The following is a 12,680-nucleotide window of genomic DNA, read 5'->3' on the forward strand; positions in this document are numbered from 1 at the left end:
CTAAACCATGCCCTGGAGTACCCCGTCCACTCGCTTTTTTAATACCTCCAGGGATGGTGAATCAACCACTTCCCTGGGCAGCCTATTCCAATGTGTGACAACCCTCCCAGTAAAAAAATTTTTCCTAATATCTAACCTAAATCTCCCTTGCCTCAACTTGAGGCCATTTCCTCTTGTCCTATCTCCAGACACCTGACAGAAGAGACCAGCACCCACCTCACTACAACCCCCTTTCAGGTAGTTGTAGAGAGCGATAAGGTCTCCCCTCAGCCTCCTCTTTTCTAGACTGAACAACCCCAGATCCCTCAGCCGCTCCTCATAAGACTTGTGCTCCAGGCCCTTCACCAACTCGGTTGCCCTTCTCTGGACACGCTCCAGCAGCTCAATGTCTGTCTTGTGGTGAGGGGCCCAAAACTGAACACAGGACTCGAGGTGCGGCCTCACCAGTGCCGAGTACAGGGGAACAACCACCTCCCTGCTCCTGCTGGCCACACTGTTCCTGATACAGGCCAGGATGCCGTTGGCCTTCTTGGCCACCTGGGCACACTGCTGGCTCATATCCAGCCGGCTGTCAGCCAGCACCCCCAGGTCTTTCTCTGCCAGGCAGCTTTCCAGCCACTCTTCCCCAAGCCTGTAGCGCTGCGTGGGGTTGCCGTGACCGAAGTGCAGGACCCGGCACTCGGCCTCGTTGAACTTCATACGATTGGCCTCAGCCCATCGATCCAGCCAGTCCAGATCTCTCTGTAGAGCCTCCCTACCCTCAAGCAGATCGACCCTGCCTCCCAACTTGGTGTTGTCTGCAGACTTGCTGAGGGTGCGCTCAATCCCCTCATCCAAATCATCGATAAAGATATTAAACAGAACAGGGCCCAACACTGAGCCCTGGGGAACACCCCTCATGACCCGCTGCCAACTGGATTTCACCCCATTCACCACAACCCTCTGGGCTCGGCCATCCAGCCAGTTTTTCACCCAGCAAAGAGTGCACTTGTCCAAGCCACGAGACGCCAGCTTCTCCAGGAGTATGCCATGAGAGACAGTGTCAAAGGCCTTGCTGAAGTCTAGGAAGATAACATCGACAGCCTTTCCCTCATCCACTAGGCGGGTCACCTGGTCATAGAAGGAGATCAGGTTGGTCAAGCAGGACCTGCCCTTCGTAAACCCATGCTGACTGGGCCTGATCCCCCTCTTATCCTGGAGCTGCCGTGTGAGTGCTCTCAAGACAAACCGTTCCATAATCTTCCCCGGTACCGAGGTCAGGCTGACAGGCCTGTAGTTCTCTGGATCCTCCCTCCAACCCTTCTTATAAATGGGAATCACATTGGCAAGCCTCCAGTCCTCTGGGACCTCCCCTGTTGACCAGGAATGCTGATAGATGATAGAGGGTGGCTTGGCAAGGACCTCTGCCAGTTCCCTCAGTACTCTTGGATGGATCCCATCAGGTCCCATAGATTTGTGAGTGTCCAGATGGCATAGTAGGTCCCTAACTAATTCCTCCTGGATTAAGGGGGGTATGTTCTGCTGTGCATCCTTACCTTCCAGCTCAGGGGGTGGAGTACCCTGAGGATAACTGGTCTCCCTATTAAAGACTGAGGCAAAGAAGGCATTAAGCACCTCGGCCTTCTCCTCATCTCTGGTTGCTACGTTCCCTTCTGTATCCATTAAAGGAAAGATATTCTCCTTGGGATTCTTTTTACTGTTAACATATTTGTAAAAACATTTTGTGTTGTCCCTTACGATAGTGGCCAGATTTAGTTCTAGCTGAGCTTTCGCCTTTCTAATTTTCTCTCTGTATGATCTAACAAGATCCCTGTACTCCTCCCAAGTTGCCTGCCCTTTCCTCCAGAGATGATAAACTCTCCTTTTTTTCATGAGTCCTAGCAAAAGCTCCCCGTTCAGCCAGGCCAGTTGTTTTCCTCGGCGGTTCGACTTGCGGCACATGGGAATAGCCTGGTCCTGAGCCATTAAGATTTCCTTCTTAAAGAATGTCCATCCCCCCTGGACCCCTTTGTCCTTCAGGACCGTCTCCCAAGGGACTCTCTCAACCAGTACCTCGAAGAGGCCAAAGTTAGCCCTCCGGAAGTCCATAGTGGTGGTTTTGCTGACCACCTTCTTTGCCTCACCACGAATTGAAAATTCTACCATTTCATGGTCACTAAGCCCAAGACGGCCTCCAACCATCACACCTCCCACCAGTCCTTCCCTGTTCGTAAACAACAGGTCTAGCAAGGCTCCTCCCCTGGTTGGCTCACCCACCAGCTGTGTCAAGAAGTTATCTTCCACACACTCCAGGAACCTCCTAGATTGTTTACTCACTGCTGTGTTGTATTTCCAGCAGATGTCTGGAAAGTTAAAGTCCCCGACAAGGACAAGGGCACACGATTCTGAGACTACTGCCAGCCGCTTGTAGAACGATTCATCCGTCTCTCCAACCTGGTCAGGCGGTCTATAACAGACTCCCAGCACAATATCTGCCTTATTGGCTTTCCCTCTCATCCTCACCCATAAGCACTCCACCTTGTCATCAGAATCGCGTAGCTCTGAACAGTCAAAACATTCCCTAACATAAAGAGCCACCCCACCACCTCTTCTACCTTGCCTGTCCCTTCTGAAGAGCTTGTAGCCATCCATTGCAGCACTCCAGTCATGGGAGTCATCCCACCATGTTTCCGTGATGGCGACTAAGTCATATCTATCCTGCTGCGCAATGGCTTCCCGCTCCTCCTGTTTATTGCCCATGCTGTGTGTGTTGGCATAGATGCATTTGAGCTGGGTCATCGAATCCACCCCTAACATCGGCACGCTGCCCCCAGGCTCATCTCTGGTGCACCTAGTTTTATCCCTTGCCCCCTTCGAACCTAGTTTAAAGCCCTTTCTGTGAGCCCTGCCATCTCATGAGCGAGGATTCTCTTACCCCTTTGAGATAGCTGGACACCATCTGTCGCTAGCAAGCCCGGTGCCATGTAAACCTCCCCATGGTTAAAAAAACCAAAATTCCACCGATGGCACCAGCCTCTGAGCCACGTATTAACCAGGTGTGTTTTCCTGTTCCTTTCAGTGTATTTCCCTGCCACTGAAGGGATTGAGGAAAACACTACCTGTGCTCCCGATCTTTCTACTAATCGTCCCAGTGCCCTGAAATCCCTTTTGATTGCCTTTGGATTCCTCTCTGCAATCTCATCACTGCCAACCTGCACAACTAGCAATGGGTAATAATCAGAGGTCCGAACCAGACCAGGGAGTTTCCTGGTAATGTCTTTTACCCAGGCCCCAGGGAGGCAGCAGACTTCCCGGTGGGATGGGTCAGGTCTGCATATCGGGCCCTCTGTCCCCCTTAAGAGGGAGTCGCCTACAACAATTACCCTCCTTTTTCTTTTTTCTGAGGATGTGAGAATGTGTGGGGATGCCCGACTGGGCTTAGGCACCTCCCTAGATAGGGCTTCATCTACACCCTGATCTTCACTGGCCTGGTCCTCAAGTTCCAGAGCCCCATACCTGTTGAGTAGGGGCAACTGGGAAGGTGAGGGAGACCGGGAGTGGATTCGCCTGCCTCCCCGAGCAGGGACCTGTATCCATTCCCCTCCATCTCTCAGGTCCCCTCCTGCCTGGTGGCAGGAGGGCAGGGGAACCTCTGCTTCTTGCGGAGCCTCCATCTGCTGCCCCTGCCTCAGGGATGGTAGGGTGTGGGCCCACCAATCTATCTCCCTCTCACATTCCCTGACACTCCTCAACCTTCCCAAATCCTCCTTCAGCTCTACCACCAGGCTGAGCAAATCACTCACCTGGTCACACCTCACACAAGAGGTGTCCCCGCTGACCTCCGTCATTTCTGATAGACTCAGGCACTCCCTGCAGCCAGAGACCTGGACAGCTGCACGTTTACGTGGGACCTCTGTCTGCGTTGCCATATTTTTCCTAACAACGGCTTTCCCCCGAGTGGCAGCCATCCCTGGGTCTCCCTCCGGGCCGACACCCACCGCTTGAGCAGCCTGCTCGAGCTGGGAAGAGGGGGGGGCTGCGCCCTGCCTGCACGAACTGCCGCGCCACGCCCTTTCTGCCGCGCCACGCCCTGTTTGCCCGCCCTGTTCGCCGGCGCTCCTGCGGGCCGTTCCAGTCTCCCGCGGTTGCCCCCGGCAACGCCCGCGCCGCGGCAGCCTCTCCCGCGAGAGCCGCCGGCTCCGGCCGGGTCCCTCCGCCCTTCCCCGGCGCTCCCGGGCCTCGGGGACCTCCCGGTCCGCCTCAATCTAGCGCTTAGCCGCCGACAACTTCAAATATTAGCTGGGTTAGTCAAGAGATGCTTAGAACTATTTAAGGTATCTATCTGACCCACTTTGGCTGGAATGGCATGAGGAATGGCATGGCTGGAATGGCTCAAAGGACAGCTACAACACTTGATTTTAAAAAGGTAGCTTACTGCAGCTCCGTATTTCTAATTGTTGCCTTTACTCTTCCACTGAGGGAAGATGGATTTCTCTCTCTCAGAGTAGCTTTATCCAACTACAGACATGGCTTTTAGTCATCTAGTGGGCTCCCCCTGCCCCCCTTCTCTATGAGCTCATTTTTCAAACTTTTTTCTATGCATTTTCCAAAAAGCTGGAGCGGGGGTATTTAGGACTGTAGTCCTATCAACTAGTCTCCCCAGTCAGAACGGCTGTTTACTTGCAAGTGTAACTAGGCCTTGACCTAATTTGCCTTGCCTTGTTTATAGGCATTGTCAACTTCCACTTCATAAGTAAAAATAGTCATAATGAATATTTTCCTTCTTATGCTATCATTTTCATAACAAATACAGAAGGAAAGCCTCTGTTTAATTGCTGTGCATTACATCTAAATTAAAACACCTACAGCAGCAACTTCCTACATGTTTTACGCATTACTTTCAGTGTACAACTTGCACTTCAGAAAGTTTGCACAACACAAGAATGGTGTTTTAGACTTTGCTAGCATCCAAGATCTTTCCAGTGTACGGAAGGCCACCATCTGCCTTTCATTGCCCCATTCTTCCTACAGAGGCTATAATTACAGATTGACATAAAGGACAACATCAATTAGATGCATCAGATATTACTAAGAGCAAATTCTTTTAGGCAATAGTAGATATTTTTCAGTTGCTTGCATGTATTACTGAAAATTTGATCTCACAACTTAAAAGTTGAGGAAAATGGCACTTGGAAAGTTTTATTGAGAGAGTTACCTATGCCCAATAGAATTTGTTTCCCTTTTGGTATTAAAAAAAACCCAAAAAACAAAAACCAAAAAACTTACTTCTCTCTCTCAACTGTACCAGACTGCCAGGCATATACAAAGAAGAGATCTTAAGAGAAAAAGTAGCATGCGTGGCATACTACCTATTCATCCATCAGCCCTCTGTTTAAATGAGAAGTCTCTGGCAGTTTAATATTTTGCCAACTCTTGCTATGATTTCTCCACCATAGTGAACAGCTCCAACGTACTTCTGTTCTGAGAGATCCTAATTTTATACAAGAAGTTAAACTGATTCGTTCCAAGTTTTGTCACTTGTTTATAGCTTCACAAAGCTGCAAGCCATTTCTCCTGCATACTCCGAGAGACAATGGATAAGTTCACACTACTACAGTTCAGGGAGTTGCCTTCAGCCATCAGGGTGGTGTATGAGCCTTCACTGTGAATGCATCTGTCTGATTCATGAGGTCGGCTTGCCTCCAGCCAGGTAGAAATTTATCACTCCAGCCTTTTCCACCCTCATCGCTTGGGAGGAGGAATGAATGGAAATCAGCTCCTGAACCCCCTAAATTGATAGCACAAAACAAAACCCCCAAACAACAAAAAAACCAAATCCAACCAAGCAAGAAAACCCCCAAACCCCGCGACCTTCACTGAAGTAACACCAGCTACACCTTCCATTCCTACCACACGAACTCATGCTAAAAAAAGCCTGCAGACACGGGCTGGCAAGTTAAAGCACCTTGCTCCTGATGCCAGCATTCAGAGAAAGCCACTTTTTTTTCCGCCTTGAAGCTGGGTCGGTAGCCTGAGAGCAGTGCCCAGCCGTAGCCGCCAGCAGCCCGTACGGCACAGATATTAACTCATCTTCTCTCAAACTTCTTTTATCTTCTTCCATGTACGCTTCCTATGCTGTTGCCTCATGATGATGTATTTGGCCTGCTCTTGCCCCTGAATTGTTATTTTCTTGCTACTGAATTGGAGATTTTAGACAATCTGTGGGATGGATCCTGGGTTTTGTTCTGATTTATCTTTAAGATTTTATAAACACAGTGCACTCTTACAATCTATCTATAACACATATATACCAAAAGGAAGGACTGACCTGACACTGCAATAATAGATAAAAACAGACTCCTCTCTCTCCAGCTGAGAGAAAGCAGCTTGGCTATTTGGGCTGACTAATGTGAAGAAACCCAAAATTGTCATAAAATAACAGTGTTGACTTTTCCAAGAATTTGCTCAATCAGTGTCAACTAAGTTGTTAGAAAAAGAATGTTGCAGGCTGACTTCTATTGGGAAATCAATTTCTACAGCCCTGTTCAGCCAGTAATCAAAAGGGTGGCTTTCCACCTGATCTTTTAATTGTTTTTAATTTTGATATGTAATTATGGTTTCCTCTCAAAGAGTTCCTTTTTCAGAGTCCTCTTTTCAGTCAGGTACTGGAGTTTTATTTTAAATAATTTTACTGCAAGCACAGATCCCCTTTGTTAAAGCCAATTCAAATTAGGCCATTTAAAAATTAACGACCACTTGTATTCTCCACAACGATCTTCTGCATACTTACTTCATTACAAATCAGCTGTTGCAGAAGTTAAGTGCTACGGCCTCGTTTAACAGCTTACAAGTAGTAATACACTGAATTTCTGTAGAATACTTACAGTTCCCAGCCTGGTCTGCCACCTGCTGAGCAAACTGTACTGGCTCTCACTGGATGACCTTTTGGAGTGGAGAGAGGAAAAAGCAAAAAATCCCATTCAGTTTATCTGAAGATAATTTTTTAAAAGACATTCTAAAGTTACAGTTCCTTACCAGTGGTAGGTATTGATTGTCCTTGGGGGCCCAGACAACTTGCTATTGCTGGCTGTCTTTGCACAGGAACCTGATAGCCCTTGTGAATAAATGCAGACAGTTGGAAAATAAGCTCTACTAAAATATAAGAATCGCTGCATATGTTGGAAGAAAGCTTACCTTCTCTTCCAACAAACTGCTGATTGACAGAGAGGAAGATGTAGAAGGTTCAGCGGCAGTCACCAGAGCAGCGGGAGGTGTAACACTCATGAGTGGTGGTGGAGGCAGTGGCGGCTGCTGCTGCTGTTGCTGCCAAATCTGCTGACGGAGCCTTTTTGTGTAGCCAATTCCATTTTTGAAGTTGTTCACAGCCTAGAGGCAGAAAAACATTTACAAAAAAGGTAAGATGAAACTTCAGCAGATATACAAACAAAAGCCTTCACAGAGGAAAATTACTTGTGTATTCCTGTAAATGCTATCAGTCCTAAAAGAAACCAACACACAGATATATGAACACATCACATTAAACACTGATGCTAATGACTGGTAACTCAGAGTAACTGTATTTAAAGTACTTCAGTGTTAACACTGAATTTGAAAGTGAGGCAATCACGTTAAACAAAAGCATGACCTGAATTTGCAAGATTGTCTCTGAAGAGTTGTAAGCTTCTGTGACAACAACAGATAATGTATTTGAAATGTAAATTTAGCCTTATTCAATTACGCCTTGCTTAAGGAGATGTAAATTAGTATTTTCTTCTGTTTCAGCTTTTTACAAATAGCCTTTTCTTACAAGCACTTTACGTAAATGTCATCATGTTACTTGGTGTAGGCACTTGTTGGCAATTAAAGCATCAGGCGAAACATCTGTCTGATGACACGTTGGGTACGTATGTTCCTCAGATTCCAGTAACGCTGTTCTAATACCTGGGTATAATTAGAATAATCAAAATTGTATTTAGCCAAACTAAGGAAGTTTTGGGTGTTCTAATCAATTATAAAAACACATATAAGATTACTGGGTGAATATGGTCGTGAATTGAGAGCATGAAGCTATAAATGTTCAATAGTGTAAAAAATTTCTAGTATGCAGCAAATAACTATACAGTTTTGAAATTTCACTATTGTAACATCTGAAGATGTAGCATAGGCTGTGTCTTGATGTTTCAACTAGTCTTTTTCCCACTATCTAATACAGTGAGAAGTCCCCAACCTCAAGGTTAATGAATAAAACACGTCTCAAAAAAACATTAGTAGGTTCGAGTTCTGAAGGTTTTAACGAACTCGCCCGTGGAGAAGAATGTGGATTAAATGCCTAACTATCCGCTTGTTGCAGACCACCGTAAGTCCCCAGAGTTGGCTATATAATTTTGAATGAGAGAAAAGGCTGTGGACAAACTAAACGCATTCAATATCTAATACTGTAATCACCTGCACAGTTAGCCACTCGTCTCATACTCATCCTTCCACATGTAAAGAAGATTTAACTAGATAAGTAAAAAAGGGGGAAAAGCTTCCTGGCTTTTTCTTCCCCTTTATATGAGAAGAGCGCTTTCATATTCAGCGTATACTTAAATATTAAATAGAACTGGTAACGAAGTTATTTCGTTATCTCCTATTTCTGCTTTCAGAAGATCAGATGTGATGTTTTGAATCAACAAATATGGGAGTAACACTTACATTCATCAAAATAACTGTTTCCACAGCAGGGAATAACAGCTGCATCAGTCATTATATCCTTACAAATGAGACGTAACAACTCATCTGGAACAGGATCATCTGAGGACGAGGAGGAGAAGTACGGCTCCTCTGGTAAAAAGGGAGGCTCTTCCTTCTTTCCTCTAGCATATGTTTCCCTGGAGGAGGGGTGGGGAAGGAAAAAGAAACAAGTTAAAGATGGGTAAAGGAAAACTTTTCCAAGCTTTGGATTTTATCAAAGGAAGATAGGAAATGGAATTCTTCTCACTCCACATTAGCCTTCTAAAACACAGGCGCTTAGTTTAAACTACTTTTCTATAGCCACAACACTAGAAGAGGGAGGGAGGAACAACTTTCCTTCTGCAGAACTCTCCCATTCATTGGATCAACTAAGAAGTAGGCTCAGACTAGAAAAATAATTTGTGACAGCTAGAAATCAGGTGAAATGAATCCCACCTCTCCTTTGCCAGAGGATAAATGTAAATTGCAGGCTCAGGACAAAGGTAGTCTCTGAGTAATTACATTTTATAAAAGGAAGAAATCTGTGTTACAGCTTCTACAAAAGGAGATCCATGATGGAAAACCAGAAGTGCTACCAAGTGCATTTTAAAACAGCCACTCTTGTCAGCACATGGTAGTATTTTCTTAGTTTATAGCAACAGGAAAACTTCAGTCTGTTTCACACATGGGATTTAATAAAAGTCAGAGGGGGAGGAAATCTCAGTCCAACAGCTACCTGTTAAATTTGGCAAGAAGCCTTTGAAACATAAAACAGAAGCAAAATGAGCTTTCAAGGAGAACGACTCCACTGTAAACACTACTGAAATGTTTTGCAGAAACGCAGATTCTTAGCATACCACAAGTTTAACCAACTTCCAGGGGCACGAACAGCAGGACCACCCTCTTTTAATATTAGGAAGTGTCACAGATTTTCAGGTTAAGATATAATGACAGTGCTTCCTCCCTTGTAATGACAGACGCTGGCCAACTTGGTTGCATTGCCACTCAAGATATTTACGCGTGGTTTCTCTCGTTCACTTTTTGGTCAGTCCACTTAGTTCCTTACTTACGCATTAATAGTTGGCATTGCATATTTTCCAGAGCTTGTCAGCATAGCACCCTTTGTATTGGCATCTTTCATCTCTATCATGAAACTCTGTGGAATTCCTGTGCTCTTTTTAATTCTGGGAACAGACTCAAAATTTTTGTCCTGTTCAAGAAAAGAGAGGCAGACGTACCTCAAGACCCACACTTAAAATGACATTTCCCTGATTATTTTAAGCAGCAAAAGCCTTTAATCCTCTCCTTTTACCTAGTGTAAGGGTTGCTCAACTGAAATACTTATTTTCCTACATGAATATAGCCAGGATGTTCCAAAGGCTTGAGCAGAGTTTTGAACTTGAGTGACATTCTTTGGCTTAACTTCAGGTTCCTTAAGGCTGACATATCCCTTAGCTCACCATCCACTCAGAGAAGAGACACAAACCTGCTGCTCCTCCTCCAAAGCACAATTCAGAGTGAGAGCTTAATCTTGTTGCCAAAATCCGGAATAAAACTCCTTAACAGCAATGAGAAGTTAAGAAGCAGGCACTCCTTTATTGCAGCGCTGGGCACACGGGGGATCGCTCCACCTATCGTGTGCACCTGTCTTGTCTAACGATACAGTTAAATACACACCTGTTATACATATTCACTAGATTTCCGAGAAACATTATACATAATCATTAGTTTTCCGGGAAACTATTAACATATGTAAATGTCCTTTACGCAAGCGCAGTGAAGGTCTCTGGTGGTCTTCAGAAGCCCTCTGGTGGTCTTCCACAGTCTTCCTCACTTGTCCGCTTCTTGACCTCTCAGGTGATTCTGCGCACTATGATTCTCACCATCATCTATATTAGTTTACATAAAAATGCATACTATGTCTATTCTTAAATTTAACCTTTATAATGATTGGTCCTTCAGTCACACCATCTTATTAATATTCTTATGTTAAAACAATCATTGGTTAATCTCACTTAACTCTACTGATTGGAATCCTCGATACTCAGATCGAGACGGGAGGGGTAAGGGGGTTTCCAAGCAACAAACTGGTGTCCATGACGGTTTCCTTAGTTTCCTAAAACAAAACACTACAAACCAACAAATCTTTGTCAAAGTTTCTGTGGTTAACTGATTTTAGACAATACTTGAATTCTTATAGTCACACATAGTACATTTTCTAAAGTTCCTAAGTTCCTATGACTACATTTCAAACTTAACACTCCCATACCTATGCTTCACAATTTTCTACTTCTTAATCAAACCAAACTCTTATATATATATAATTGGATTTTAATTTCTTTATCAGAATATTTTCAACAATCTGGTGCTCTGAATCACTCACTGGAGAAACCTACATTCACCGTGTATAAGTGAAGGTTGAATTCATACCTCACGTGTATACCTTCAGTGACTAATGTGAAATGGCATCAATACTCAACCAGGGACTTAGTGTAATTAAAACATGCAAATATTCAATAGATGGGGTCAAGAAAAATGTCTTGGTTTTATACAAAATAATAAAAACTGTGAACTGTCATTAAAAAGAGTGGAAAACAGAAAAATTTCCAGTAATACAGAACTATATAAAAATATGCATGAAAGTTCACAGAGAAAGATCCATGGATGTATTTAATGTCTACAACCTAGAAAGAAAATTTCACCTTTATAATTCCAGCTTCCCCTTGAATTTTGAAGGGCTTTGCAACTTTGCCATATAACCTCTGCATTTCACCCCAAGAAAAACAATTCTTAATATGAGTATTCATGTATTTGTTACGTAACTGCCAAGGTGAAACAATTGAAAACTAAGTAACACCAGAAGTCCCCCACAATGGTACCCCATTTGTCAGGCAGTTCTTTATGTAGTGGCCAGGTTTCCCGCAACGAAAGCAAGTATATGATGGTGGAGGTGGACCCAAGGGTTTCTTCATGGAACTAGAAGTTTTTGGGGAAAAAAAGAAAAAAGGTATGCATGTGTGTCTCTTGTTAAAACACACATCTCTGCAATTTTTCAACAATCTTCAAAGAACAGCTTTCACATAATCAACACTTACTTGATTGGATCGTATTCATGGCAGGACTGTATCACCAAAGCTTTTATTTCATCTTCTTTGGAAGCATTGGCTTCATCCAGATTGGCAGTCTGTTTAACAGGTAATTATTTGACACGCACATTAGAAACATATTTAAGCCCACACAGCCAAAGTCAACACCACTCACCCCATCCTGTAAAGAGCAGCACAACGCTAGCTGAGGTTGCATGAAAACAGCGGCTTATATAAAATACTGCTGTTCTGAAGATGTTCTGGGGAGTCCTTATGCCATTACATGGTGTTTATGTGCCTGTTAACCTACTTTAAAAGAGCATCCTTGGGCACTCAGAACCTTGGGCTCTCTTTGTGCCTTACATTAAGACTTGTGTAAACAATCTAATTTTCTTCCAAGTGGACTGAGGCTATGTTCCGCAAAAATTATTCTATCCAGTATTTTTAAGCTGATTTTTAAGCTCCAGACTAGTTGAAGGAGAAGACATCCACTGTACACTTAATTGAGAAAGATGTATGCAAGGATCATTACTTACATTTTGCAGCATTAAAATGACACACAACTTAAGATTTGGGGAAATTGCTTTTGCTTGCTGAAATTCAGTTTCTGACACAGAAGCACTGTTTAACCTTCAGGTGCACAATCTCTCTTAAATCCTCCACAGTGCTGATGATGATAGGCACGTCTTGCATCCCTGAATACCCAGGACCAGGAAAAGGCCTTGTCGGAATGCGTCTTCACGGCCTTAAAAAGGATGAGACATCCAGCAACCATCCTTACCATGTGTATTCTAAGATAACAAGAAATACTGGCAACACCGTTTATCATGGGGAGGAGGAATACAGCTGGAAAACTGTAAAGAAAACCATGTAACATCAACACAGGATTCTGGCTGCAATGTG

The 12,680-nt window shown here is 44.3% G+C and overlaps 1 long non-coding RNA gene across 1 annotated transcript; it reads right to left on the reverse strand.

Moving 5' to 3' along the window:
* Positions 1-9,743: 9,743 nt before the first annotated feature.
* LOC128135576 (uncharacterized) lies at positions 9,744-11,917 on the reverse strand. The gene is made up of 3 exons (XR_008233141.1): positions 11,787-11,917; positions 11,571-11,667; positions 9,744-9,901 (listed from the first exon to the last, which is right to left on the reverse strand). It is a non-coding gene; the product is annotated as an uncharacterized LOC128135576 (long non-coding RNA).
* Between the last annotated feature and the right edge of the window lie 763 nt (positions 11,918-12,680).

Source organism: Harpia harpyja, chromosome 23 (assembly GCF_026419915.1).
Source record: "Harpia harpyja isolate bHarHar1 chromosome 23, bHarHar1 primary haplotype, whole genome shotgun sequence".
Classification (NCBI taxonomy): Eukaryota; Metazoa; Chordata; class Aves; order Accipitriformes; family Accipitridae; genus Harpia; species Harpia harpyja.